Here is a 26,388-nt window from a genome sequence, read left to right on the forward strand (position 1 = left end):
ATTAATCATTTATTTGGAGATAATGGCCAGTCTAAAATTTCATTTCTTTCTAACTATCCTTGGGATTTTATGGAACTTTTAAATAAATGTTTGGGAGTTATTTTAGGATAGTTACAAACAAACTGAGAAGGCCTGTAGATCTGATAGGGTACTGTAGGAAAAATAAGTATTCTAAATGGAATCTTACAACTAGTGTTGGATAGGATTACATTTCCTCTAAAAGTTCACATCATGGAGGCTTTGCAGTCTATCCCCTGACTTGGAAAAGTCAAACAGTTACATTCAATATGTCTGTTTTTTACTCTTATATGCTGGGAAACCAACTGCTACCCAGGTTTGAAAGGATGGATCTTGTTGCGTCCTTCTTGGAATGGCAAGACACGAGAAGCAGTTGTAGTTCTCAGGAACTTCTTTATTTCAGTTCAGCATACTGGTTACAAGACGCCGACAACACCCAAAACTCCCGGCCTCTTTTATAGGCCATTCCCGGGTCAATCTGCAACTTTTGGCGCGCCAGCACTTGCGCATGCGCACAAATATTGGCGACAGCCTGTCTGGTCCCGGGCAGCTTGCACCTGCCCGGGACCGCCTGCAATGCCCCGAGCCTGCTTGCACAGGCTCAGGACATAACACCCCTTCCCCCCAGGCTAAAACTATTGATCATGTCATGATAACACATAACCCATTGCGAGAGTAGCGCCATACTACCTCATGCTATGCATTTCTTTTTTTCTTTTTTTCCCCATCAGTCTCAGTGTTCTATTCCCTCTGTGTACAGGAATGTTCTCTGTTAACTCTGTTTTGCCAATAGAGTTACAAAATCCTCTAAATACTTAGGGGATCTTCTGGCTCTCTGTGACCTCCTAACCTCTGGGTACCTGCCGAGTACCCCTTGACTGAGGGATGATGCGTACCTGTCCCCCCTATTACACCCTGGTGGTTCCCAAGGGCTGTGCTCCACTGCCTGGCCTGCTTGCTTGCCCACCGGGCTCGTCGGGCCAGGGCTTCTTTCTTTGTTTGACCTGGTTGTCCTGCCTAGCTGCAGGCTCTCTGGCCCCTCTAAGTGACTGTCACTTTGGGCGATTCTGTAGAACCTCCTAGGTCCGTCCAAGACCTGTCCGGAGGTTGTCTGTCCCCTGGTTCCCGTTCTGTCCCCGGGCTTGTGGGGGTTTCAGTGCCGTCCCAAAACTCAGTTGTCCCCTGAGTGAAGTCAGAGGTGTTGTAGTCGGGATTTGGTTCCTCGACCACCTCCCTGTATGTTTGCCCCCTTCTAGGGACAGGGGTAGTGTCGGGCCAACTAGAAGAAGTGTGTGCCAGCTCTCTTGCGGGGTATGGTTTGTTGGGATGCTCCCAGGTATCTTCCCTGACTGGAGTACTGAGTGATGCGGGTGAGTAGTGATTATGCTCCCGGGGTGACTCCCTGGCTGGAGTAGGTGTTGATGCCTGATGTCTAGTTGAGCTCCTTGAATTCCTGTTTGGAGCACTCGCGGAATCTTGGGATAAGCTGTCTGTAGCTTCCTCATTAATGATGGGCAGCAGCCCATACCCTTCCCTTTGCCCAAAGGGGTCCCCCTCCCACCCTGGAAAGGACCCAGGAGTCTCAGCGGGAAGGTCCCATCTAGGGCGAAGCTGGTCGATGTGCCGACACAGGACATGACCGTTGTCCAGGGACACCTCGTAAGACAGAGGACCTGTGACCCTGGATATAGTAGCAGGGACCCATGAATGACCGGGCCCGTAATTACGAGTCCAAACCGGGGCACCCACAAGTAGTTGTCTAGGTGCCCTGGGGAGTGTGAAAGAAGAAGGCAGTCTGTCCGGATGCAACCGGTCAAGCTTGGTAGTCAGTTTGCGCCCCCAACGAAGTTCAGCTGGGCTTCTCCCCGTAGAAGTGGACGGTGTAGTGCAATAAGAAAGGAGGAAGTCAGCCAACCTGTGATGCCAGTCTCCGTAGGTAATTTTCTTCAAGGCGTCCTTGATGATGCGAACCATGCGTTCAGCCATACCGTTGGTGGACGGTGGAACGGTGCAGAGGTGGCATGACGAATCATGTTAGCCTGTAAGAAAGCTTGGAATTCGGAAGAAGTGAATTGAGGGCCGTTGTCAGACACAAGGACGTCTGGAAGCCCATGTGCAGCAAAAATCCCCCTCAGTACTTGAATAGTCTTTGCAGTGGTGGTGGATGAGACAGGTACAACCTTAAGCCATTTTGAATGGCTGTCAACTAGGACCAAGAAGAATTGACCCTGAAAGGGCCCAGTGTAGTCAATGTGCACCCTAGACCATGGAGACTGTGTTTCCTCCCATCTATGTACAGGAGCTTGGGGCATTTCGGGGCGCGAGCGTTGGCAAAGGTGGCATGCGTGCACCTTAGCTTCAATGTCCCTATCTAACCCAGGCCACCACAAGTGGCTGCGCGCGAGCGCCTTCATGCGTACAATGCCAGGATGACCCTCATGGAGGGAACCTAAGACCCTAGTCCTCATTGAGGTAGGAATGACAACTCTGCTTCCCCAAAGCAGACAACCCTGGAAGGTGGACAACTCGTTCCTTTTAGACCAGAAACTCTGAAACTCAGTACCAGGACAGCTCTCTGGCCATCCAGATAAAACCCAAGAAAGGACACGTGAAAGTGTGTGATCTGTGCCTGATTCAGCGGCTACATCTCTGGCATTTAAAGGAGACTTGGGCAAGGCCTGAATAGAGAGAAGATTGATAGCTGGTGCAGGGTCAGCTTCTATTACCAGCAGGGATAACCTACTGAGGCCATCAGCATGGCCCATTTCCTTCCCAGGTTTGTGAAATAGGGAGAAATCATAGGCAGAAAGAAAGATAGACCATCTTAGCATTCTGGGGGAGATGATTTGGGGAGTTTGCTTATGAGTAGTAAACAGTCCCAACAAAGGCTTATGGTCAGTGAAGACCGTGAAATGCCTACCATATAAAAAATCATGGAATTTTTTAATTCCAGCAACAACAGCTAAAGCCTCCCTGTCTATTTGAGCATAATTACGCTCGGCAGAAGACAAGTTCTCTGCAACAGGAACCTGAGTTCCATCTGACCTGAGGTGGCTTAATACAGCTCCTACCCCATAAGGAGAAGCATCACAAGCGATGCACACAGGAAGAGATTCATTGAAATGTGCAAGTACACTGTTAGGAGTGAGTAAGGCCTTGACCTCATTGAAGCCTGCTTCATGCTTTTGTGACCACTGCCACACTGCCTGTTTGTCCAATAGCCTGTGAAGAGGCTCAGCTACACTAGCCTTATGTGGAGGAAAGGAATTGTAGAAATTCAGAAGGCCCAGAAAAGTCTGTAGTTCGGCCTTAGACTTTGGCCTAGGAGCATGCATAATAGCCTTCAGTTTGGATTCAGCAGGGTGAATCCCAGTAGCATCAATTTTGAATCCCAGAAAATCAGTAGAAGGCACTCCAATTTTACATTTGTCCTTCTTAAGCTTGAGGCCCGTTTTCCTGAACCTTAACAGGACAGCCCTTAATCTCTCAGCTAAATTGTGTGTAGAGTCTCCTGCAATTAAGACATCGTCAAAATAGGGGCAAACCCCTGGTATACCCCGTAGTGTTTTTTCCATTACGCTTTGGAAAATTCCAGGAGCGACATTTACTCCAAATTGTAGCCTCTTCACCTTGAATGCTCCTCTGTGGGTCACAATGATCTGAGCTACAGCAGCATCATCATCAACAGGCAGCTGTTGATACGCCTGAGCTAGGTCAAGCTTTGCAAAAATACTCCCCCCCTTGAGGGAGGCCCGAATATGACTGACCACAGGAACAGGATAGGCATGTTGCTGCAATGCCCTATTCAGAGTGCATTTGTAATCGGCACAAATGCGAATGTCCCCATTTGCCTTGAGAGGCGTGACAATGGGGGTTTCCCAGGGACTGGAGTCAACAGGTTCTATAACTCCTTGCTGAATCAATTTGTCCAGCTCGGTGTCAATTTTATCTTTTAACGCAAAAGGGACCCTTCTTGCTTTAATTCTAATAGGAGTGACAATGGGGTCTAGTTTTAGTGACACAGGGGGTCCTTTGTATGTGCTCAGCTGGGGGCTGAAAACATCTGCAAATTCTTTGCAGACTTCTTGTAGGTCAAGTGTTTGCAGACTATTGAGCCCTGTGACATGTATTCCCAAGGCCTCAAACCAATCGAGTCCTATGAGACTCGTTTGTTCACCCCCTACTACTATTAGATCTAGTGGACCTTCAAAATCCTTATACTGTATGTTAAGGGTGGCCTCCCCCTTAACACACACTCTGGAGTTTTGAAAGTCTGTTAGCACAATGTCGGAAGGCCTCAACTTGGCCTGAGTTCCACTGCCAGAACAAATCTTCCTAAACGTTTGCATGGAAATGATTGAAAGTGCAGACCCCGTATCCAGTTCCATAGCCAATGGAACCCCTTGTAGCTTCACCTTAAGTGACAGCTTTTTCTTAATGGGCTTGTGTGTGCCTGTCCTATAGATGCTTCTTCGCGAAGCGCAAAACCCCAGAACCCTGGTACCTTTCAGGCGCAATTCTTCCTGAGGTTGTACCTTCTGACGGCCCAGGCACACAGCTGCAATGTTTCCTTGTTTTCCGCATGCCCTGCAGATAGTGGAGCGGAACTTGCAGTCGGTTCTCTTGTGGTGACCTCCACAACCGAGGCACTTGGGGAGAGCTGAAAAGCTTCCTTTCTGTTTCCCTTCCTTCGTGGGGTAGAGACGGTCCACTTCATCGTCAGGATCCTCCTCAGAGTTCCTCTGGACTCCTTCCTAGTGCACGGACGCAGCATCTGGAGAGCTTCTGATCGGCCGCATGTTTTTGATGGCGCCACCTGCTGCTTCTTCTGCAGTGACCTCTCTCAAGGCATCTTGGAATGATAAGTCTTCTTTGGCAAAAAGTCTCTGCTGTAACTCTCTATGCCTTAGTCCGCATACAAATCTGTCTCTCAGTCGTTCTTCGAGGTCCTTGAACTCGCAGTGTTTAGCGGCTTTTCTCAGCACGGCAATGTATTCCTTGGCCAATTCTCCAGGTCGTTGATCCCTCTGTTCGAAGGTGTGGCGCCACGTGATGACGGACAACTTGGGCTGGAAGTGCTCCTTCAATAGCTTTTTTAGATCTGCGTAGCTGACAGATTCTAGAGGAACAGGTACTGCAATGTTCTCAGCGATTTCGAATGCGTCTTGACCGCAAATGCACAGCAGGGTGGCAGCCTTTAAACTATCTTCCCGTACTTGATTTACTTTGAGATAGTTTTCCACCCTGGCTACGTAGGACTCCCACCTCTCCGGATGTGAGACGTTGAATTCCGAAAGCCTTCCAATTTTTGCCATCTTGTAGAAAGGAAGGGTCTATCAGCCAGCCTACCCCCGATGCTCGCTGGATTGGTGGGTAGCTGCCGAGTCAACGCCGTTCCTGCCGCTCAGGACTCCTCGGGTAAGCTTACACCTTTTTTCTGTCGATGTAAGGCAATCCCACCTTGGTCGCCAGTATTGCGTCCTTCACGAAATGGCAAGACATGAGAGAGCAGTTGTAGTTCTCAGGAACTTCTTTATTTCAGTTCAGTTCATACTGGTTACAAGACGCCGAAAACACCCAAAACTCCCGGACTCTTTTATAGGCCATTCCCGGGTCAATCTGCAACTTTTGGCATGCCAGCACTTGCACATGCGCACAAGTATTGGCGACAGCCTGTCTAGTCCCGGGCAGCTTGCACCTGCCCGGGACCGCCTGCAATGCCCCGAGCCTGCTTGCACAGGCTCAGGACATAACAGATCTCCTTTCCTTTATGTAGGTAGTAGGTGATAATATAGTGCTGTCTGTATCACTTGTTCAAAAACATTATATCAAATCTTTGCTTATAAAAATTGCTATATTTTTCACGTTGGTTTTTTATTTGGTTTGGTTCTTTTGCATATTGTGGGTTCAATTTTTGTAGCCAGCAGTAGGGAATCAATAATTTCAGTAAAAATTCCAACAAACTAAAAAAACTGACTCAGGTGGAAGCTGGTGTTTAAAACATTTTATTTTGAAAAGCTGTGCCAATCTGCAAGCTAACATCTGCATCAAATTAAACCTGTGGGTCCTACATGTGTGTATGTGTGTGGCTGAATATCCTGATTATGAACTAGGAAAGGAAATATTTATGTGCTTCGAAACTGAACTTTATTCTAACTTCCTTTTTTCTGCCAGTGAGAGAATAAAATACGGATCAGCTAAAGGTGATGTAATTATGAACAATAGAATGTGATTACACTTAGTAAAGAAAAAGAAGTGAAGAAATGATTCTAAAAGCCAAAGCTATATCTTCCAAACATACTAATATATATAATTAATTAATTAATATATAAAACCGATTATTCCTATAATTCACATCTATCATGAATTGGCCTTTTTCACTTGGAATCCAAAACCTAGAGGATGATGGGTTGGAGGAGGTTCATTTAAGCTATAGCTTTAAACTTAGATACACAAAATTAAATGCCAAACTTCTCTGAGTTGCTTACAATCAATTTTGAGGTTAGTCTGTTTCCTTCTTTCTTTATTTTTAAAACTTACACTAAGGAGAAAGTTTTGTTATTGTATAAATATTGTTTCCAGATTCTGATAATAAGAAAGACGTATGCAAGAAACAATGGCCAAAAAAAGAATGCATTCTTGCTAAAGAACCAGATGAATGTTTTTTTGCCTGTAATAAAATTACACCAATTTAAAGTCATCATCTTAAAGCATTTAATTCTTTAATGCTTTATTGGTATGTAACTTTTCATTTTAGGTAACAGAACCTGAATCTCTTTTAGTGGAAAATAGGGGATGATCTGCATTTTGGATTGGAAGCTGAGAAGGTGATTGTGCACACCATGGCAATGACAGATGCAACATGTGTGCTCATATCCATTCTAAATCATCTTTTCAGCTCTGGTGCAAAGATCAGTTCGTTCCTAGTAGAAAAGTAGTGAGTGAGTGAATAAATGATAAACTCATCCCCCATTTCTCTGATTTTTCTTATCATTCTGTGACAAGGTTATTCAGCCAATGCACTTTTGTATAGCCAATACCCACATACACATGGTTTTATGCTATAAATGATTTTCTTCAATACATCCTGCAACCATACAATAAAGATTTGAGTACTCTTTTTTTCTCACTCCTATCCAGTTTAACAAATTCGATCAAAATGAATGCTTTCAACTAGAATGCCTACTACGCATCATCATAACAAAGAATCATAACAAAGAATCATCAAAAAAGGCTCAAGGATGGTTAATAATGTGTGTTATTTAGGAATAAGTGCTATTATTTAAATTCAGAAATAAATCATTTAATTTAAGTAGGTAGTATACCTGAAGCCATATCAAGGAAGACTGAGAACTTTTACTTTCTGAGTATATTTCTGTTCATGGATTAGCTGCTGGTGGACAGCTTCAAGGTCTACTGGAGTATTATTACACTGTCACACAAGAACATCATGGGTGGTAAAAATAGGGGAAGAGAATTACTGGTGTCAGAACTGTTGTAGGATGTTAGATGTTGATGCCAAACCAATACAGCTATTTCCTCCCTATCATACCTGTAGTTATCCTATACCATAGCTTATTTCCATTTCACGTAGTACTGTATTCCCATGGCTGTGTTACATAAAATGCTATGTATAGTACATATTACAAAGTATGAAGGCTTCCTCATATTTGGTACATGCAACTCAGTAGGAAGTTAGGTGGCTGAGCTTTAATTCTATTATGGAAGAAAGGCACAATGTAAAAATATTTAAAAATAGGGATATTTATTGACTTCAGAGCTCAACACAGTTGTTGAATGATTAGCTAAATTACATATTGGGTTATTCACAAGTTTTAAATGATCGCTTTTGATTTGAAGTATTTACTTATTAAATGTGCCTGGCATCTGACTCCCTATGACTCTGGGCAGCTCACAACAATCAAAATGAAACCAATTAAAAGAAAGGAAAAAAGCAAAAGATGGCAAGAACAAGAGACCATATGGAAATCAAGCCAAAGGTCTCTCTCATCAAAAGCCTGGAGGAAGATCAAGTCTTTGTGGCTCTTGTAAGCAACAGCAGTGTAGAATCCATCTGGATTTCAAGGATAACCTCATTCCAGAGGGAGTAAGGCTAATAAGGCTAGTAAGGCCATTATTTCTGTCTACTTCTACCTTACTGAATTGTATTAGGAGATGGATCTGGGCTAAATGCATCTCTCCTTAGAATATTTTGAGAAAATGTTTTTCTATGAAGTTGTATTACAAAAATTCTGCTGGCCATTTCCAAAAGGAAAAGGAGAAGAAAAAAAAGCTGTGATGTGATATTTTTCTTCAAGATGGCACCATAAACCTTAAGTGTGACATGCCTATTAGCAACATTTGAATGACCCCACTGGAAAATGCTTATTAGGAAATACCGACTGATGCCCACTGCTTAATTCCCATTGACTTCCTTTTGTTGCTGCATTTAAATCGATATTGATCCACCAGGTACCTGTGGAAACTTTTCACTTTCTTTTGCTGCAACCGCTTCCTAATCTGCTCCAAAGATTTAATCCCTTCTGACAGCAAATATCAAGCTGTGCTCAGTGCAGTGATGGTGGTCTGAAAATCCTTGTGAAACTCTTCCACAGTTCTTGCTTTCCTCAACCAACTCTGCTGAAAAGCAAAGCTGACATGCAATACTTCACCTCTTTAGAATGATCTCCCTTCATCAGCTCATGCATTAAAATAGACATTAAGCAATAATCATCATTTTTTTAAAACAAAACCAGCACTTGTCATACCTTTCCATACAAACATGACATTAAGCAATAATATTTTCTGAGATAACTTTAATCCCAAATTAAACCATGTTATTTGAACTGTCCAGTCCTCATCAGAATCTACAATATTAATATACAATATTTCCTTTTTTTCCTACAGGAAATCAACCCTGACTGTTCATTGGAAGGACAAATACTGAAGCCAAAGCTCAAATGAGAAGAGAGGAGTCATTGGAAAAGACCCTGATGTTGGGAAAGATTGAAGCTAAAACGAGATGGGGACAACAGAGAATGAGATGGTTAGTTAATGTCATCGATGCAATGAACATGAATTTCGACAAATTCCAGGAGAGAGCAGGCTATGGTCCATGCTATGGTCCATAGGGTTGCAAAAAGTCAGATATGACAAAAAGTCAGATATGACTGAACAACGATTTCCTTTTTTTTTTTTTTTTTTACTATTACAGTATATAAAGAAGAACATAATAAGTAAAAATGTGTGGATCCCTAAGAAACCTTTGAGTCACTACAAAGGTATAGAAACATTGCTGATCATATGTGACAAGAACTTGAGGGTCTCAGCTATGTAACCCAATAGAAAAAAAAAAATTAAGAAAAACATTCCAAAAGCTAAAGTCACCCCATAGTCTCCACAATCAGTGTTTTCCAACACTTATATTCCACATATTCAATATGTCTTTGGTGCAAAGTTTCTGTAATTGGGCTAAATACATTTTTCCTAAAACCTATGGAAGTTAGCAAGTACTACTTTACAAGGATTATGCTGTCACAGTTAGCTGTGTCCACTATTATTTCTAAATGAATTGAGAGTAGAGTGATTATCTGACCTATATTATAGAGAAGACAACTCAGTTTGGAGGAATAGTATGTAGCAGCAGATAACTGATCTTGATTAAGATCATTGTGAAATTGGGAAAAACTATGCTTATCTGGAAGTCTTTAGGAGTCTTAGGAAACCCCAATAATTTAATTTGCACTGTGAAGTCAAAATAACCTTCCAGAATGCTGCCTCTATTGCTGCTGCCTTCATTGGATTATCTTATCTCTGAGGGCAAATGGCATAGCTTCAAGCTATGACATGTTCTGAAAGATCTACTACTTATGTACAACTTGTGTTGTGAAATATTTAACAGAGTAATATTTAATTATTCATATGAATGGATGATTTGGGCAGTTTTAGTGTAAAATCAGCTTTTTAGGTATATGGCAATGTGCTTTTACCACCAAATTAGACTTTTAGAAAGTAAAAGAATCTTATGCATTATTTTAAAATAAGGAAATCTTATTTCTAAACCTTGAATGTAATTCTTGACAAAATTTTAATTGAATCAAGGATGCTATTATCCATCTCTATAGATTGAAAATTGTACAATTTTTCACCCATATTTTCCAAATTATTTTCTTGCTCTTAAAAGCATTCAAAGAAAGTACAAGTGAAATGTATGATTAATATATTAACTTGTTTTTATTAAACAAAAACCTTTTGTAACAAAAAACCTTTCCATCAATCTTATCTCTGATTTTAAAAATGTATTTGCAGTGGATAAAGCTGCTTCACTTTGCATCTGTTTCACATACACAAATGTGTCAGGTTTACATAAACCTTCCTGATAAAAATGAAAAATAAGGAAGAAAATGATAAAAATTGCACATGCTGTTTCAATAACACATATTTTATTATAATCATCTGTGATACAGTTTCATCCCTTCTCATTATTTTTCTTGCTTAGTTAACACTCTTAGGTTAAAGTAGAAAGGCTCAGCAGCAAAAATCAATGCAAAACACAGATGGATAGCATTTTTTTTTTCAATAATGGCTCTTGTGAAAAAACACATTTTAATAGAAGTGAACTAATGGAAGTTGCAAAAATGTGCAGTGTAATCCTGAAATGTTTGTGGAATCTGATCCTAAATTGTTCATGTTTGCTGAATGTAACAGATTCTACTTTTTTAAAGTTCTAATCAATATAATTCAGATGTAATCAAGAGTCTGTTTATTTCTGTTTTATTTTTCCTCCTTTACTAGTTTTCTTTTTCATTTTATTACTCACACTATTTTCTCCCCCAAAAAACTATTTCTGTTGTTGTCCTCAAGAACTGCTAGGTTTGGAAACTGGGATAAAGATCAGTTAGAAAGTAATGGTCTTTTTATAATTTGAACCAAATTTCTTTTGAACTTTGTTAATAAAACCAGGCCATTGTGACTTGGTCTACATCTACCCATCCCACTGTCCCACATTTTGCAGCTAACACTTTGAAAGTGTGGAAAGAGGCTTAAAGATACTGTTGCTTTTAAAACCTTTGGTGATTCTGAAAGATTATTGTCCAGTTGGAATGGTATAGGGCAGGGGTGTCAAACTCACAATGTCACATGACGTATTGTGACGTATCGTGACTTTTTTTCCATTGCCAGCAATGAGATGGGTGCGGTTTTGCCATGACGCATCCAGCCCAGGGGCCGGCAGTTTGACACCCCTGGTCTAGGGCATGGGGCTGGACTAGAAAACCTTCAAGATCTTCTCTATTCTGATTCTGATTCTGTTTGTTCATGTCTCTTCCTCTTTCACATTACCTGATTCATCAAGAAGAATCAAAAAGATTTAACAAATTGTAACTTCGCCTTCATTATTGCATTGAAGTTTCTGTGGGACTTTTTTTTTTAAGTAGCCTTTGCTATAATGATCTCCTCATTCTCCCTGCTGGAAAAATAATATTTTAGATTTAGCAGTCAATTCTGAGTCCCCTTGAAGGCTTAATCCAGAAAATTCAGAAGAGATTTTTTTTCCTCTTTCACATTTGTGCATCCTCGTTTTCCTGTCTGGTTGCTGAATTGCAAGTTTCGGCAGAGACATTGAAGTGTTTCAAAGCTCAAAATTACCTTTCTTCCTGCAAGGTCCCTAATAACAAATCCTCCTTCCACTTCATTAGTTTCCACTAAGGTGGATGAGAAGCAAAGTAAGTACTTCTTAATGTTACAGTAACCACAAGACCAGGTTTAGCAATGGGCATTCCACCTTTTAGCACACCTAATGAATAACAATTACTCTTACTTTTTTTAATTTTGATTTTATCTAACATTCGTTTGATCTTAATACATAGCATTATATTCCTTATGTTGTTCCCATGAGAGAGATTCTATCAGCAGATCTTGAATTTTCCTTTTAAGACAATTTAAATTTCCCTTAATCTTTCTGCTTCTCTTTCATCTTTGTCCATCTTTTATTAATACTGCATAATATTTTATATCCCAGCTAATATATCCCCTATCTTAGAACTTTCATTTCTGCCCAGATTTATATAATTTATGTTCACAGTTTTGTCCAAATTAGACATATTATGTTTCATTGCTTTATGCAATTGTGCAATAATTCCTAACCTAGTGTCACCTAGATTTCCAACCATTGTGGCCAGTTTAATCATGCTGATTGTGAGTTATAAAAATTAAACACAACAGTTGGGAGAAAATCACATCACTTTTCAGGCTATATGGATTAGCAACTTTTATTTCACATATTCAGTGTTTCTACATTATTGATTTGCAGACTTCTGCAAGATTATGTATCCCCAGTTAAACTTACATAATATTGCAGTCTTAAGTGTCTCTTTACTGTACATTATACAGTGTTCTATCAACAAATAAGAATAACAACCACAGAAAAGTCTGCCACGATAACCATTTTTCAAATGCAATGTGCTACTCTGAGAATGATTACAATTAAATAGCATGTGTTCAGAATATATAATTCTCCCTTGTCAAAGGGCTGCAAAGTGTTATAAATAAATTAAGTAGATATACTAATATTTTTCTGAATAGCATTTTAATTAAAACATTTTTACTATGCTACATGCTTCTGGATGTCAGTACAAAAAAACCTGGCACAAGCAACAAATATAAGAGAACACAGAAAAAAAAAATAAATTTTGGTAGCAAAGATGTGTATGGCTTAATGGTTATTCCCTTTTTCATAATGCTTTGAGTATCTGGCATAATAAAAAGCTGTTTATATCCAATATTTGCAATTACAACTGATTTCATTTATTGATGTGCTGTTTAAGAAACATATTTGCTGTCATGAGGAACTTTCATATGATTTGAAGAGAAACAGAATTAGATAAAGAAATCATTTTCAAAAATCTAGGTATCACCTGTCTCAGATATCATCCATAAATAAGAATAGTATTTATGCATTATTTTGGCTATCTCCATATTCTCTTAAATTTTAAAAGAAGAACATTATATTCTAAATTAATATTCAATTAACATATTAATAAATAAGTTATGAATCAAATCTGTATGCAACATCTGCATGCAGTTTCAATCTAGATATTTATAATTTGCCATATGCCACCAGTTGTGACATGCAAGCAGCAGCCCAGTTCAGACTGACAGTAATGATAGTCAAAAGTAGATACATACGTTATTTGTCCTCTGAGGTTGCCCCAAGGGGTTTTTGCTGCCCAAATCACCAGTTAGTGATTTCCCATTCTCCAGTCAGTGGATTAATATCCAAAGTTAATGAAATTATTTTATTATCTGAAGTAAAATGTGTCATGGATAGCCCAACAAATTATATATTTATATAGTTAGTATAATTATTATTAATTATATAATTAGTATATAATTATATAACTAGTATTTTGTTGCTCATTTTTGATATCTAAAATTAGCACTTCAGATGTTGACTCATATTGCCTCATGGTAGGAACTTTTCCTATCTTACTGGGGGGGGGGGGTGGATAAATACGGTGCCCAACCTATTCCTGAGACAATAAATTACTGAGTATCAATCCTGTAGAAATAATTTGATGAGGCACTTCACTCTTTGGGGTCCTCTGCTCAAACTGAGGCAGCCACAGTTGCTTAAAGAATTGGTGTAGTTACTTTGAAGCTTTCTTGAGGACTATTGGGTATGACTCAAAAGAATTTAGTTTCTTTACCCATTGCCTACAATGACTTTCTCTAGATGCTACTAGGATTAAACCTAATATATGTGGTATAATTTTTTTCTCATTATTTCTCTGGAATTTCTATTCTAGTTTGAGTAGGAGAGAAACATGAAGTGACAGTGAAAAGATGCTGAGGGGAAAGTATAATGCTTACTACAGCTGCAGATTTCTATTTCATATTTCAATTAATTGGCCATCACAGCTCTTTCAGAAAATATATCTTCCAAGGAAAAGCAGAATCTGGATGAAGATAAGAGTCCAATGAAACCAATAGTCAGAAGCCAGACCATGGCTCTGAGGCCTAGCATAGCCACTTTTTTTTAACCACTGCAAACCTTAGTTCAGATTCTGAAACAAGTGCACAGTCACTAAGCTTGTCAGAGCACTGCTGCTTCCAACCCCAGCACCACAGACCAAAGACACAGAATGCCAAATAGCTGGGAAGACTGCCTTGGAAGAAGTGGTCAACTTGGAAATAGGCTATTGCTGCTGAGTAGGCTGTGGGACCAAAGTAGCCCAACAATGTCCATTCAATCTAACCAGCAGCAGCTGTGCTTGGATAGAGATCAGAAGCTTCTGGGATAAAAGTCTTTGGTTGGGCTCATTCAAATACTGAAATAACATTTGCAATGGCTTGATTCAGACTATTTGATTCTTAAAACCAGCCCTCACTTTTACTGCCAGAACCTGAACAATCTGTCCTTCCTAATCTTCTAAATGTTATATATGTACTGGAACTATTTTCCTTGAGCTCTTCTTCAATGTTTCCAGTTGTATTTTTGATGTTTCAAGAGTTGCCTTTGCCAAAATTCGTTTAAAAATATATAACCATAAAAATAAAGTCAGAGCATTGGTGTTGTCCATCTATAATGGGCTGTTCTAATATCAAGGACCTAGTTAGTTCTTGGCCCAATCAATGTATTGTTGGACTCTCCCTTTATCGTTCCAAAAGAAAGTGAGTTGGGAAAAGTTACAATTAGTATCATGGGAACTCTCTCAATTGCTCTCTTTGGATGTTCCTAATGGCCAAGACCTAGCAGCACAAGTGTGGAATAAGGAGCTGGCATAGCTGCTGCATTCAGAACAAATCTAGACATTGTTCATAGAGCATTGCTGTAGAACTATTTGGGAGTCTTGACATTTCTTATGTCTGAATGGGGAGCTCACTCCTTAGTCCAGAGGTGTCAAACTGCCAGCCCACAGGCCGGTTGCATCAAATGGAAGCCGCGCCCACCCCAGCTCTGGCATTGCAAAAAAAGTCATGATACATCGTGACACATCACGTGATGTGGCCAATTTGACACCCATGCCTTAGTCCATCTCTCTCTGGTGACGGCATGGATGCTACAATATATTAGGGATAGTTGGAGACTGCTTCTGTAGTGTGGACATCACTTAACTGCTGACTTTTGCTAAGGCCTTGCCATTGATTGCTTCCATGGGTGAAGGTCACGTACAAGTCCATACAGTATGAAAAAGAATGAGAGAATGAATGCTTCTAGAGGACTTACAATATAGGTAAGCATCTGAGAGAATGCTTACTCTAGAGGCCAATTTCAGCAGCAGCCACCATTTCTTGTCTTTCCCACAAACACAGGAATATGCAGCCTATAAAATGGGGGCCTAGAGCATTATGTGGCACTTTTCTATTTTTTTTCTTCAGAAATCTTTCCAAGCAATCCTTTTCCTGAAAATGTAGACTCAAACTTGCAATCAATTCTGGTCTGAATCAATCTTTTCATGGGCTGCTGCCCCATGGGGTCTCCTATGTTTCTTAGCTGAGGCCGCCTCATCCAATATTGCTTCAGATAGTGCATTCTGTTATTCAGCCCTAACTTCTGTATTTCTGTCAGAGTGCGGCATGATCTAGTTCAGGCATACACAACCTGAGGCCTATGAGTCACATGTGGCCCTTGGACATCTAGTAATGCAACCCCACAAGATCATAAAACTTTAACATTATTGTGTAAATTATATACATTAACTATATTATGTATTTTATATGCAGCCCAAGACAATTCCTCTATACTCAGTGTGGCCCAAGGAAGCCAAACCTTTGGCACCCATTATATAGATAGATAACACTATTCCTAACCCTAACCCTAACCCTAACCTTAAGATTACTATATGCAGAGATGGAAAGATTTGGTACTAGCAGTGGTGGGATTCAAATATGTGAATAACTGATTCTCTGTGTGGATGCTGCTTCCAGAAGTCCATTCTGGGCCTGGGCAACAAAAAATTAGCTTCCGGTTCTGCCGAACTGGTGTGAACTGGCTGAATCCCACCATTGGGTACTACCAATTGTGGAGAAATGGCGGGTGAAGTTAACAGATTTTCTGAAATGATAAATTGATTTCTTTATTAGAGAAAAAACATTGCCTACATTTACTGGTATCTGAAAGCCTCTTATGGACTTTTTGCATAAAAATAAAAAAATGAACTTGTCATCTAGGGTTTTGATAATTAGAAAGCACAGGTTATAGAAAGAAGAGCAATATGATGTAACTTTAGAGGGAGAAGTTAAAATATTTTTGTATTTACAGTGCTGGAAAGAATATTGGAAGCTACTTTTTTTTCCCAACTTGTTTTCTTTCCTTGCATTGTTTGCCTTCTCTTTGCTTTCTTCTTTTCTTTTCTTTTCTTTTCTTTTTTCTTTTCCTACTTTATATTAGTTGGTATTAGTTTTTAATCTTCTTTTTAAATACATTTTAATACAAATTATACAAATTATGGAAAGAAAAAGGAAATGTGGTCCTACCTGATATGTATCTAGGCTGTACTGCCTTCGTTCTTCTTTTGGTTTATAGCAAGTAGCCCTGTAGAGTCTTAGTCTCTTAATGAATATGCTGGAATTGTCAATATTTCTTCCAATCCTTCCTCTCCCTTTCCTAGGGAAGCTGCAAACCAACTCTATTATGGCTTATCATATGTAATAAGATACAATTCAAAATGTATGGAACATCTAAACTGATATTTTGAGGAAGGGGGTTGCATGAGTTCCAGTGGTTCCTGAGACCACCTGGTGTTCTTTTCATCTATGCAGCTGGTGTGGTTTATCTCCTCCATTGTCTGGTATTGAGGGATTGTCTGGAGCAGTTCAGACTATTGTGAACTATAGATTAAAAACTTCTGCAATGAACAGAAACAATGGGATATTGCTGTAATGGAGTGTCTTAAGCCACTGAATGTAAAATCAGAACTCAGACTGAGAAAGTTTCTGGCCTCTACTATTTGTACACTAATGCTTATAGTATGGAGGAGGAACAAAAGCAGATTGAACTAGTACAGAAAGGTAGATATGATTTATAATAGAGTTCTGGTGAGATTAATGCCATGGACTGAATGTAGCAGTTGAAGAATATAATTTGTTCAAAAGGAATAGAAGCAATTGAGAGGAAAAAGCCAGTTTGGTCTAGTGCAGTGGTTCTCAACCTGTGGGTCGGGACCCCATTTGGGGTCAAACGACCATTTCACGGGGGTCGCCAAACAATGCAGTCCGCCATTTTTCCCGCTTTTCCTTAGCTGTGCTACTCCCTTTTATTTTATTGGCTTTTGAAAGCCAATAGAATAGACTCTCTTGAACAGAGTCTAATTCTATTGGCTTTCAAAAGCCAATAGGAATTGTCCAGGCTGTCTCTGCCCTGCTGAGCCTGCCAAAAGTCCCATTCTGCAAACGGTGCTGCACCAGTTGAGTAGTCCTCAACTTATAACCGGTTGAGTAGTCCTCGACTTACAGCCGGTTGGGGGTCGCGGCATTAAAAAGGTTGAGAACCACTGGTCTAGGCACCAGGCTAGAAAGTGAGAAATTGTTACTTTTAGTCCTTCCTTAGGTATGAAAGCTGGCTGGGAGATTTTGGGCCAGTCTCGACCCAATTCACCTCACAAGGTTGTTGTTACGGGGAAAACAGGAGGATGAAGAAGGAATATTAAATTTGATCTAGTGGTTAAGGCATCAGGCTAGAAACTAGGAGACTGTGAATTCTAGTCGTCTTAGCCATGAAAGCCAGCTGGATGATTTTGGGCCAGTCACTCTCTCTTAGTCCAACTCACTCAGGGGGTTGATGTGGGGAAAATAGGAGGAGGAATGTGTGATGGATATGAAAGTTAAATGAAAGAACAATTAAAAGTAATGCTGTTGTTGGTATATAATATTCTCTGCTAAGCCATGAAGTGCACAGTGTTTTCCAAGGCAAGTTGTACATAGCAGAAACCAATGTGACTATACAGGGGGTCTTCAAAGAAAGGAAACTAAAGCCAAGTTCATCTGAATGTGTACCTTGGGCTTCCCAAATGAAAAGTAGATAGTCTTGATAGGCTAGCAAAATGGGCAGAATATAATAGAGTGAAATTTAACATAGATAAACCTAAAGAAAATAAATGCATACTGACTTTGCAATTTTCCCCTTGAAGAGAATGCAAGCTGATTGCAAACAGAATATGATTCAGCTGGGTAAAGGCAAGGACAATTTAGGCTGCTTCAACAGAAACATGGTTTGCAAATCCCAGTAAATCATATTTCTACTTTATTCTACATTGATCAGACATCACTCTGAGCAATGTGTGCAGTGGAGAAAATTCTCTGAAAAGATTCAATGGGATGCAATAATACTTTTCAAATGCCTGAAGGATTGTAACACAGAAAAAAGCCAAGATTTGTTTGGTATTATTCCAGAGCATTTTTATTTATGGATGAGTTGCCATGGAATGGCATGGCATGGAATGGAAATACACCTGGTGAACTTGGTTTGGATTCATATGAACATTGTTTTACCTCTCTCTCAACTATTGTTTAGGAGCATCTGGGAATTATGTGATTATTTTGGAGAGTTAGGCCTGACAAGTTCCTCTGGGAGGTTTCCCTGTTAATTTCACTGTTAGTTGTAAATCTCTGTAAGAGTTGTTTCTGCAGGCAGTGGGCAGTGGACATTTTGGAGAGATGTTGCAGAATTCCAACTATGTAATTCTAAAGAATGGCTGGGGCTTTTTCAGTCACTCGGTCTCCTTGGCTCTTTTTTTTTCTTGGAAAACTATATAGGCATAATTGATTAATTAATTAGGCTTAAATGTTTCAAAAACTGACTGTATAATGTGACTGTGTTTATTTTGAGTTAAATTTAATCCCTTAGATTAGTTGGATGGATTTTCTTTTGGTAACATAGTAACTCTTCCTTCCCCATAGACCCAGTTAAGCATGTCTTTCAGCCAGGGTCAAAACAATCACACAACTGACTTGCTTGCAAGCATCTTACCTAGAATATATATACTGTGTATAACAGTAGAATGTTACTCAAATCTGTGCCTGTTGTATAGTTTGTTGGTCACTACAGTGATAATTATCATAGTCATATGAGATTCTAAAGACCGTGGAGGCTGATAGTTACAGAGAATCAGCATTGCATGAAAGATATACATTAGAGTTCCTCTTATAACTACATAAGTTATGGTTGGAGCCCCTTCAGAGGCTGACCTTGCCTAACTCTTAGAAAACACTGTATTTCTATAATGAAATTGCCAAAATTACAACCTCAGTATCTTCCATAGCTGAAAAAATCTCAGCAGACCTTGAGGGTTTCCGCTACTTTGAGTTTTACTGATATATCTTTTTGTCTAGTATGTTCCAAGGACCTATGATATTTTAAAAGGATTTAAGGATTTAAGCACTCTGCAAATGTTTCTAAACTAAAGACAGTTTGGATAATATAATCCGAAGTCCAACAAAGAAATCACATGAAACCAGTTAAAGAAAGGATATGAAGACGGAGAAGGGAAGAATGGGAATACGAACAAGTAAAATCCAGCAAAAGAAACCACACAAGCTGCAGGGCAAAACTGACAAACAACTAATTCGTTGACAGTTGGCATAGGGATTGAATGTATTTATGTCAGTGGGATGCATTCAGATGGATTTGGGAATGCCTTTTAAGTGGAGCCCAGACAGGCAGTTAACTGTCAACCTGTCATAAATGACAGAACTCTGAAGAGGAAAAAATGTTTAAATGATAAAGAAATTAGCTCCATCTCAAAGTAGGTAGGGTGGAGCCAGTAGGTTTATTAAAGGTCTCTCTTCCTTGTCCCTTATTATTCAAGCACTGACAGGAAATCAACAGCTTCCTATATAGAAGCTTTTAGCAACCTGTGTTGTCCCAATGTCATCAAGGTACAAGCCCCAGCCCCACCTGCACCACCCCCACTAGCAACATGGAACTGACAATACAGCATTTGTTTTATTGCCTAGTTTCTTCATCTTTAATGGCAACAGTATTTAATTGGAGAAAATAACTCATTCTTGGAGAATTTAAATAGAAACTATAGGGGCTGAAACCTATCTGAATTGGGAGCACAGTCAAGACCAAATATAGATCAAGTTCTCTGTTATGTTTGAAATGATGGGGAACACACTAATATTGTTTTAAAGCTTTAAAATAATTAATGGTTTCACTGTGGAAGAGCTTTAGATTGGAATTTGAGATTTTAGGAAAGCATTAATCTCACGCAGCTAATCCATTAAGGAATTGCTAATAATTGCCTTGGACAAACCTATATTGGTAACAACCTCAAGTTTTATACCCTTGTGAATAATATCCCCTTTCCCGATGATTTCAGTAAGTTCAAAATGTCTATTATTTCCCAGTGTTTCTCAGTGTCGGCAGTGTTAAGATGTGTGGACTTCAACTCTGAGAATCCTCCAGGCAGCATCCTGGCTGAGGAAAAATGGGAGTTGAAGTCCACACAATTTAAAGCTGCCAAAATTGAGAAACCCTGCTCTACAATCAATATGTCAACTGCCAAATAATGAGTGCTTTTTTTGGATATTATTAAGTTATGTCACTTGCCAAATGATGTCAAGTACTGTAAACATTGATAGCCAATTTTCTAAATAAATAAAATATTAGATATCAAAGAATGTTGACTGCAAATGTCAGATAAAGAATATTTTGCCAGTAAATGGCAAAATATTCCCAAAGTCACAGGGGAGGGTGGGAGGTAACAAAAGGTCACATTCACTTCAGTTCCACTTTACTTTGGATTATAATTACAATTAATTTCAATTTGAAGGAAAGTTTGAGAAAATATAACAAAATAGTAACCAGGTAGATGAATGGTTACCTGCTTAAAAATCAGTTTACCAAAGCTCTGCTTGTGGAATTTCTTTGGCAAACCTAAAATGGAAACAGATGCTGACCTCACATATGAGATCTAAATAGACCAGAGCTGAAAATTTTCCTGATCTAGTTGCATAATAACTAAATGGGATTAATGTCAGTTGCTAAAGGGCTGCAGAGAAAGGAAGAAAGACCTAGTTTGATTTGCTGTGACCTTCTCAGAAACATTTGGCTGACCACTAGTAGAAATAAAGCATGATGGACAGAACCAAGTGTTGCTCTAATGAAGCCAAGTGGCTGTTGCTGTTTTTTTTTTCTTTGACAGATAGATTGTTACTTTACTCCAGTCATAAAGCATATCTTTATTCAGTCGGCAAAACACACTTTTATACTGCATAGAATGGTGGGGAAAGGTGATTTAGTATATTAGTATATATAAAGCCCACCAGCTGTTATACTTTAATTTCCACCTAAAATGTCGTGGTGCAGATCTTTAGCAAAAAGTATACTGTATATGTAGAGAGAATGTACATGATTCTATAATGAAGAGACATGTGCTTGAAAAATATGTTTTATTGAAAGAAACTGATGCAGGAACAAGAACATAAACTTAAGGCTGGGGAAATAAGAAACCCAACCTTACAAAAACTGACAGATTTATCCACCTTCAAATGAGACATGAGGCAAATTCACACAGGGAAAAGTGGTTTTCCTCATGCAGTCCGTCATCTTGTTGTTCATTGATTTCAGAACTTGAATCTTGGAGAATTTCTCAACTTTTCCAGAACTCCTTTAACATCTTGCCCTGCGTTTTACATTGTACGAGTTGATATTTGATGCAACTTTAAGCTACGGGACAGCTGGTTCTTGCCAAAACCTGTCAAACTAAGTTGCTTATTCACAAAGTGATTATACAATGGCAACTTGAAAGCAATTTATTCCAAGTTGTTCACTCCATAATGTGCTGTCAGTAATGCAACCTGATTCTCCCCTGAACATCCTCATTTGCTTGCAGCTGGGAAGCAAAATCCACATTTTTAGTCCTCTTTCACACTTATACTGTATGGCACTTAGCATATCATTCTAGTTCATATGTTTTTCACTTCTGAACAGTTCCTCCTCCATTCCCCAAGCCTACAGTGGTAAGATATTTTGATATAAAGGCAAACTAACTTCTCTTTTAAAAAAGTGAGATAAGTCAGGAGAAAGAAACTATCAAACTTTCAATAGAAAATAATGTTTTGGTGTTAAAGTATAATGAATAGTATTAAAATCCAACCTTTAACAATAGTTTGACTTATCACATTCTCCTTTCTTCATTCTCTCCAGCTCTGTTTTGTCTGATAGACACAAATTCTTTCTCCAGACAGTCCTCCACTTCACTTCCCCACCAAGATTTTGGCTCATTTTGTACATCAGCTCTCATAATAAAAAAATCTACAGGGATTTCTTATACATGGTCACTGACCAAGTAGAGAAGAGGTCTGCATTTATCATCGTTTGTTTTTGTGTAGTTTGAGAGATTCTAAAAGGGGGGTTGTATTTCTTTAAAGGGAAGTGCTGACAGCTGCCTTAACCATAACCAGATACAGTACAGGAAGGAAGGAAGGAAGGAGGGAGTCCTAGAGGTGGCTAACAACTGCTACATGAGAGCTTTTATTGCCAAAATAATAGTTTTTAGATCATCTGGCAGGTTCCATAAACTGAATGACCAACATATTACAAGATATGTCATCAGAAAGAGTGACATTTTCCAACAATGTCTCAAATTGATCATTCAGTAATAGTTAAATAGAGCAATACCCATTGTTTTAAAGGCAAATTCCATAGCAAAATAGCTCTCAGAGAATTGCTGTAGTGCAGTGTCTCTCACCTGCCAGATGCAAGCAACCAGATCCACATGTATAGAGTTCAAGCAAACTATTTTATTGTATTTTGCTTGTGATACAGGAATTTTCCACAGACTGTTTGCCAGCCCTTGAGAACAGATAGATAAAGTTCCATGGAGCTGGGGTACAGGTTGGTCCTGGATCTCTTGAGGCTGTGCAACAATTCAAGGTAAATTCCTCACATTATCTCTCCCTGTCTGGCTGGGCATTTCCCAACACAACCTCAGCAATTTTAATGTGTGTGAACAACAGTCTCAGAATTCCCCAGCTGGCAGGTTGGAATCCATACAACTTCAAGTTGTTGAGGTTGTAGTGGGCACATCATCATCAAGAGCAGCTCTCAACCCTCCCTACTTAAGATAATATTTCATATTATGGCAGCTTTTCCTCCAACAATAGGCTTTTTCCAGTGGTGGAATTCAAATATGTGAACAACCGGTTCTCTGTGTGGATGCCACTTCTGGAAGTCCATTCTGGGCCACAAAAAATTAGCTACCGGTTCTGCTGAACTGGTGCGAACCGGCTGAATCCCACCAGAGGCTTTTTCCCACTTTTGCAACTTGACTGTTCCAAGATCAAAATGTATTTTAAAATATTAGGTTATGTTTCCTTCAAAATAAACACAAAGTGAGATATAGCCACGCAACTGATGTAAAATTTAAACTAATAAATAACATACAATATGACTGTTGTGCTAGGTTTGCCACCAACCATATTGTGAAGTTTGCAGCTAATATAACAGTAGTGGGCCTTATTCATGATGACAATGTGGATGCTTTCCTCAAGGGATTAGTGAACTGGTGCAAGGAAAACAGGCTAGTTTTAAATACCGGAAAAACCAAAGAGATTATTGTTGATTTAAGAAAAGGCAGGCACAGCCACACTTCTCTGTGCATTAACAATTCACCTGTGGAGATGGTTACCAGCATCAAATTCCTGGTTGTGCAGTTAACAAGTAGGCTGGCTTGGTCACTCAACAGTGAGACACTGGTGAAGTAGGCACAGCAGCGCCTGCATTTTCTGTGTTGCATGAGAAAACCACATCTTCCTTCTCCTATCCTTACCACTTTCTACAGGGGGATGATTGAGAGCATCCTGTATACAGATCACAGTCTGGTTTGAAAGCATCACTGCTTCAAATAGGAAGGTGGTGCAGAGAGTGGTGAGGATGGCCGAAAAGATCATTGGCAGTTCCCTTCCTCCCATCCAGGACATAGCACAGAAGCATTGCTTGAGCAGGGTCCATAAGATTATCTGGGACACTACACATCCTCTTCATGACCTGTTTTCCTTGTTACCTTCTGGGAGGAGGCTTCGTGGTATCCGAAGCGTAACATCCAGATTCAGCCATAATATCATTCCATACAGCATTAACTTTGTGAACTCTCAAGCTTCCTCCTTCTGTTATATATTCAAGATGGACAATATTTAATATTTATTTGCTACGTATATGTAGGGATGTGGGTCTATACATATGTTGTTCAAAGTATGTTCAGGTGTGTGTCATGTATGTGTTTTACTTTGAGAGCGGGCAACTAAATTTCATTTTTGATGTGTGCAATTGTGCCCACAGTAGAAAAATGACAATAAAGGTTATCTTGTCTTGTCTTGTCTTATCTTAATATTAAAAGAGAACCATGTAAGTAGCAAACAGAATACATAGAGGGTTTATGATAAAATTAGCCCATTGGTACCAAAAACTAATAAAATTTGGTTCTAACCACAACTGAACAGAAAGCCAATTCTATAATTTTGCTATGCATATCAAAGATATAAATATTTTTGGATTGATTACCATACAGCAAATTTCTGACCACCAGTAACATTGTTTAGCATCACTCCCATTCATTGTTAACAAATGGATATGTGTATAACAGAAAAGATACTGTATCAAAAATCATATTTGGTTGGTTTATATGGATCATTCAGTATTGTAGCATCCATATCATGTTGAATAATTGTGAAGTTCTCACTTAATGAACACAATTGGAATAGGCAACTCCATCACTAAGTGGTGTGGTTGTTAAGTGAGATGTTATGTAACTTATAATTTTACTGTCAGCTTCTCCATTGACTTTGCTTCTTGAAAGCTACCTGTGAAGATCACAAATGGTGATTCCATGGCTGCAGAGATGCAACAACAATCATATGTGTAATTGTATTGTATTGACCAGAGTTAGAATTAAACAAGTTTCATTGAGGACCTCTGGAAGGACAATAGAAGACAAACTTATGGAGGTTCCACAGTATCAAATAATATTTTTGTTTGTCCCAGTTATTTGGAGCATTCATGGAGTTCCTCTCTAATAAGCTGAATTTACAGAAATCAAACACTTTCAGACAATCTCAAAAGGCCTAAACAAAAACAGTGGGATTTTAACCTATTAACCTAATGTCTCTCTTTTCCCTTCTCCTTTCCTTCCTCCTGTCCACATCCTTAGGCATTTTAATCCCACATCAGTGAAGCCATTTTGTGCATTTCATGATGCTATTTCAGGAAACTTCATAACAACATAAAAATCAGTTAATCTAAAGGGTGCTACAAGATTCTTTTGGATGTTTCACTAGCAAGAAGGAATCAGCAGCAATAGCATTATTAAACTGTTGACCTACAGTATCCCTCCTCAACCTTGCAATCTCCATGCATTTTAATCTGCTATTTCCAATGATCATGGCCAGCCTCTGTAGTGGTAAGGAATAATAGGAGGTAAATCCCAAGATATCTGAAGAACACCTGACTGGGGAAGGCTGGCTTACACATGCAGAATTATGTATAGAATTGGAACTATTGTGGAAACAATAGTTTCCACAATAGTTCCAATTCTATACATAAGAGAAACATGGATGGTCAACTGTCCCTTAACTTTACCTACTTAGATGGTTATTGGAGAGTAAAATGGATTTGTTCCATGCCCATGTTCTAAGTGTTTTTGACAGAATAAAAAAGAAAACAAATATCAGAGGAGAAATGTTTTTCAGTTTATACATAAGCAGTATACACAGAAATCTGTTTATAAACATTAGTTGCCCTTATTGGTCTGTGGATACTGTTATGTCCCGAGCCTTGCAAACGGCTCGGGCGTTTGCAGGCAGTCCCGGGCAGGTGCAAAGCTGCCCGGGACCAGACAGGCTGTCGCCAGCGCCGTGCGCATGCGCGGGTGCTGGCGCGGGAAAAGTAACCCATTTACCCGGGAGTTGCCTATATAAGAGGCTGCGCGGCGTTTGGGCGAGGCTGAAGCCATCTTCCTGTCACTGACCGCTGAATAATGAAACTGAGAACTCCAGCTGCTTCTCTGTGTCCTGATTTTTCCCGCCACGGACTCAACACTGGGACGAGGATGGGATGCCTTGCACTACCTGGAAAGGAGAATGTAAGCTTACCCAAGAGTCCTACGTCGAAAGAGGAACGGCATCGACTCGGCGCTGCCCTACAATCCGGGTGCGCATTTCGGGGTAGGCTGCTGATAGACCCGTCTCCTGAGATCCGAAGATGGCGAAAATCGAAGGCTTTCGGAATTCGACGTCTCCATGCCAGACGGTGGGAGTCCTACGTATCCAGAATGGAGAACTACGTCAAGGCAAACCAAGTGAGGGAAGATAGCTTGAAGGCCGCCACCCTGCTTTGCGTTTGTGGCCAAGACGCCTTCGAAATCGCAGAAA

The sequence above is a fragment of the Crotalus tigris genome, unplaced genomic scaffold (genome assembly GCF_016545835.1).
Source record: "Crotalus tigris isolate CLP2741 ecotype Arizona unplaced genomic scaffold, ASM1654583v1 scf7180000018319.300238, whole genome shotgun sequence".
Lineage (NCBI taxonomy): Eukaryota > Metazoa > Chordata > Lepidosauria > Squamata > Viperidae > Crotalus > Crotalus tigris.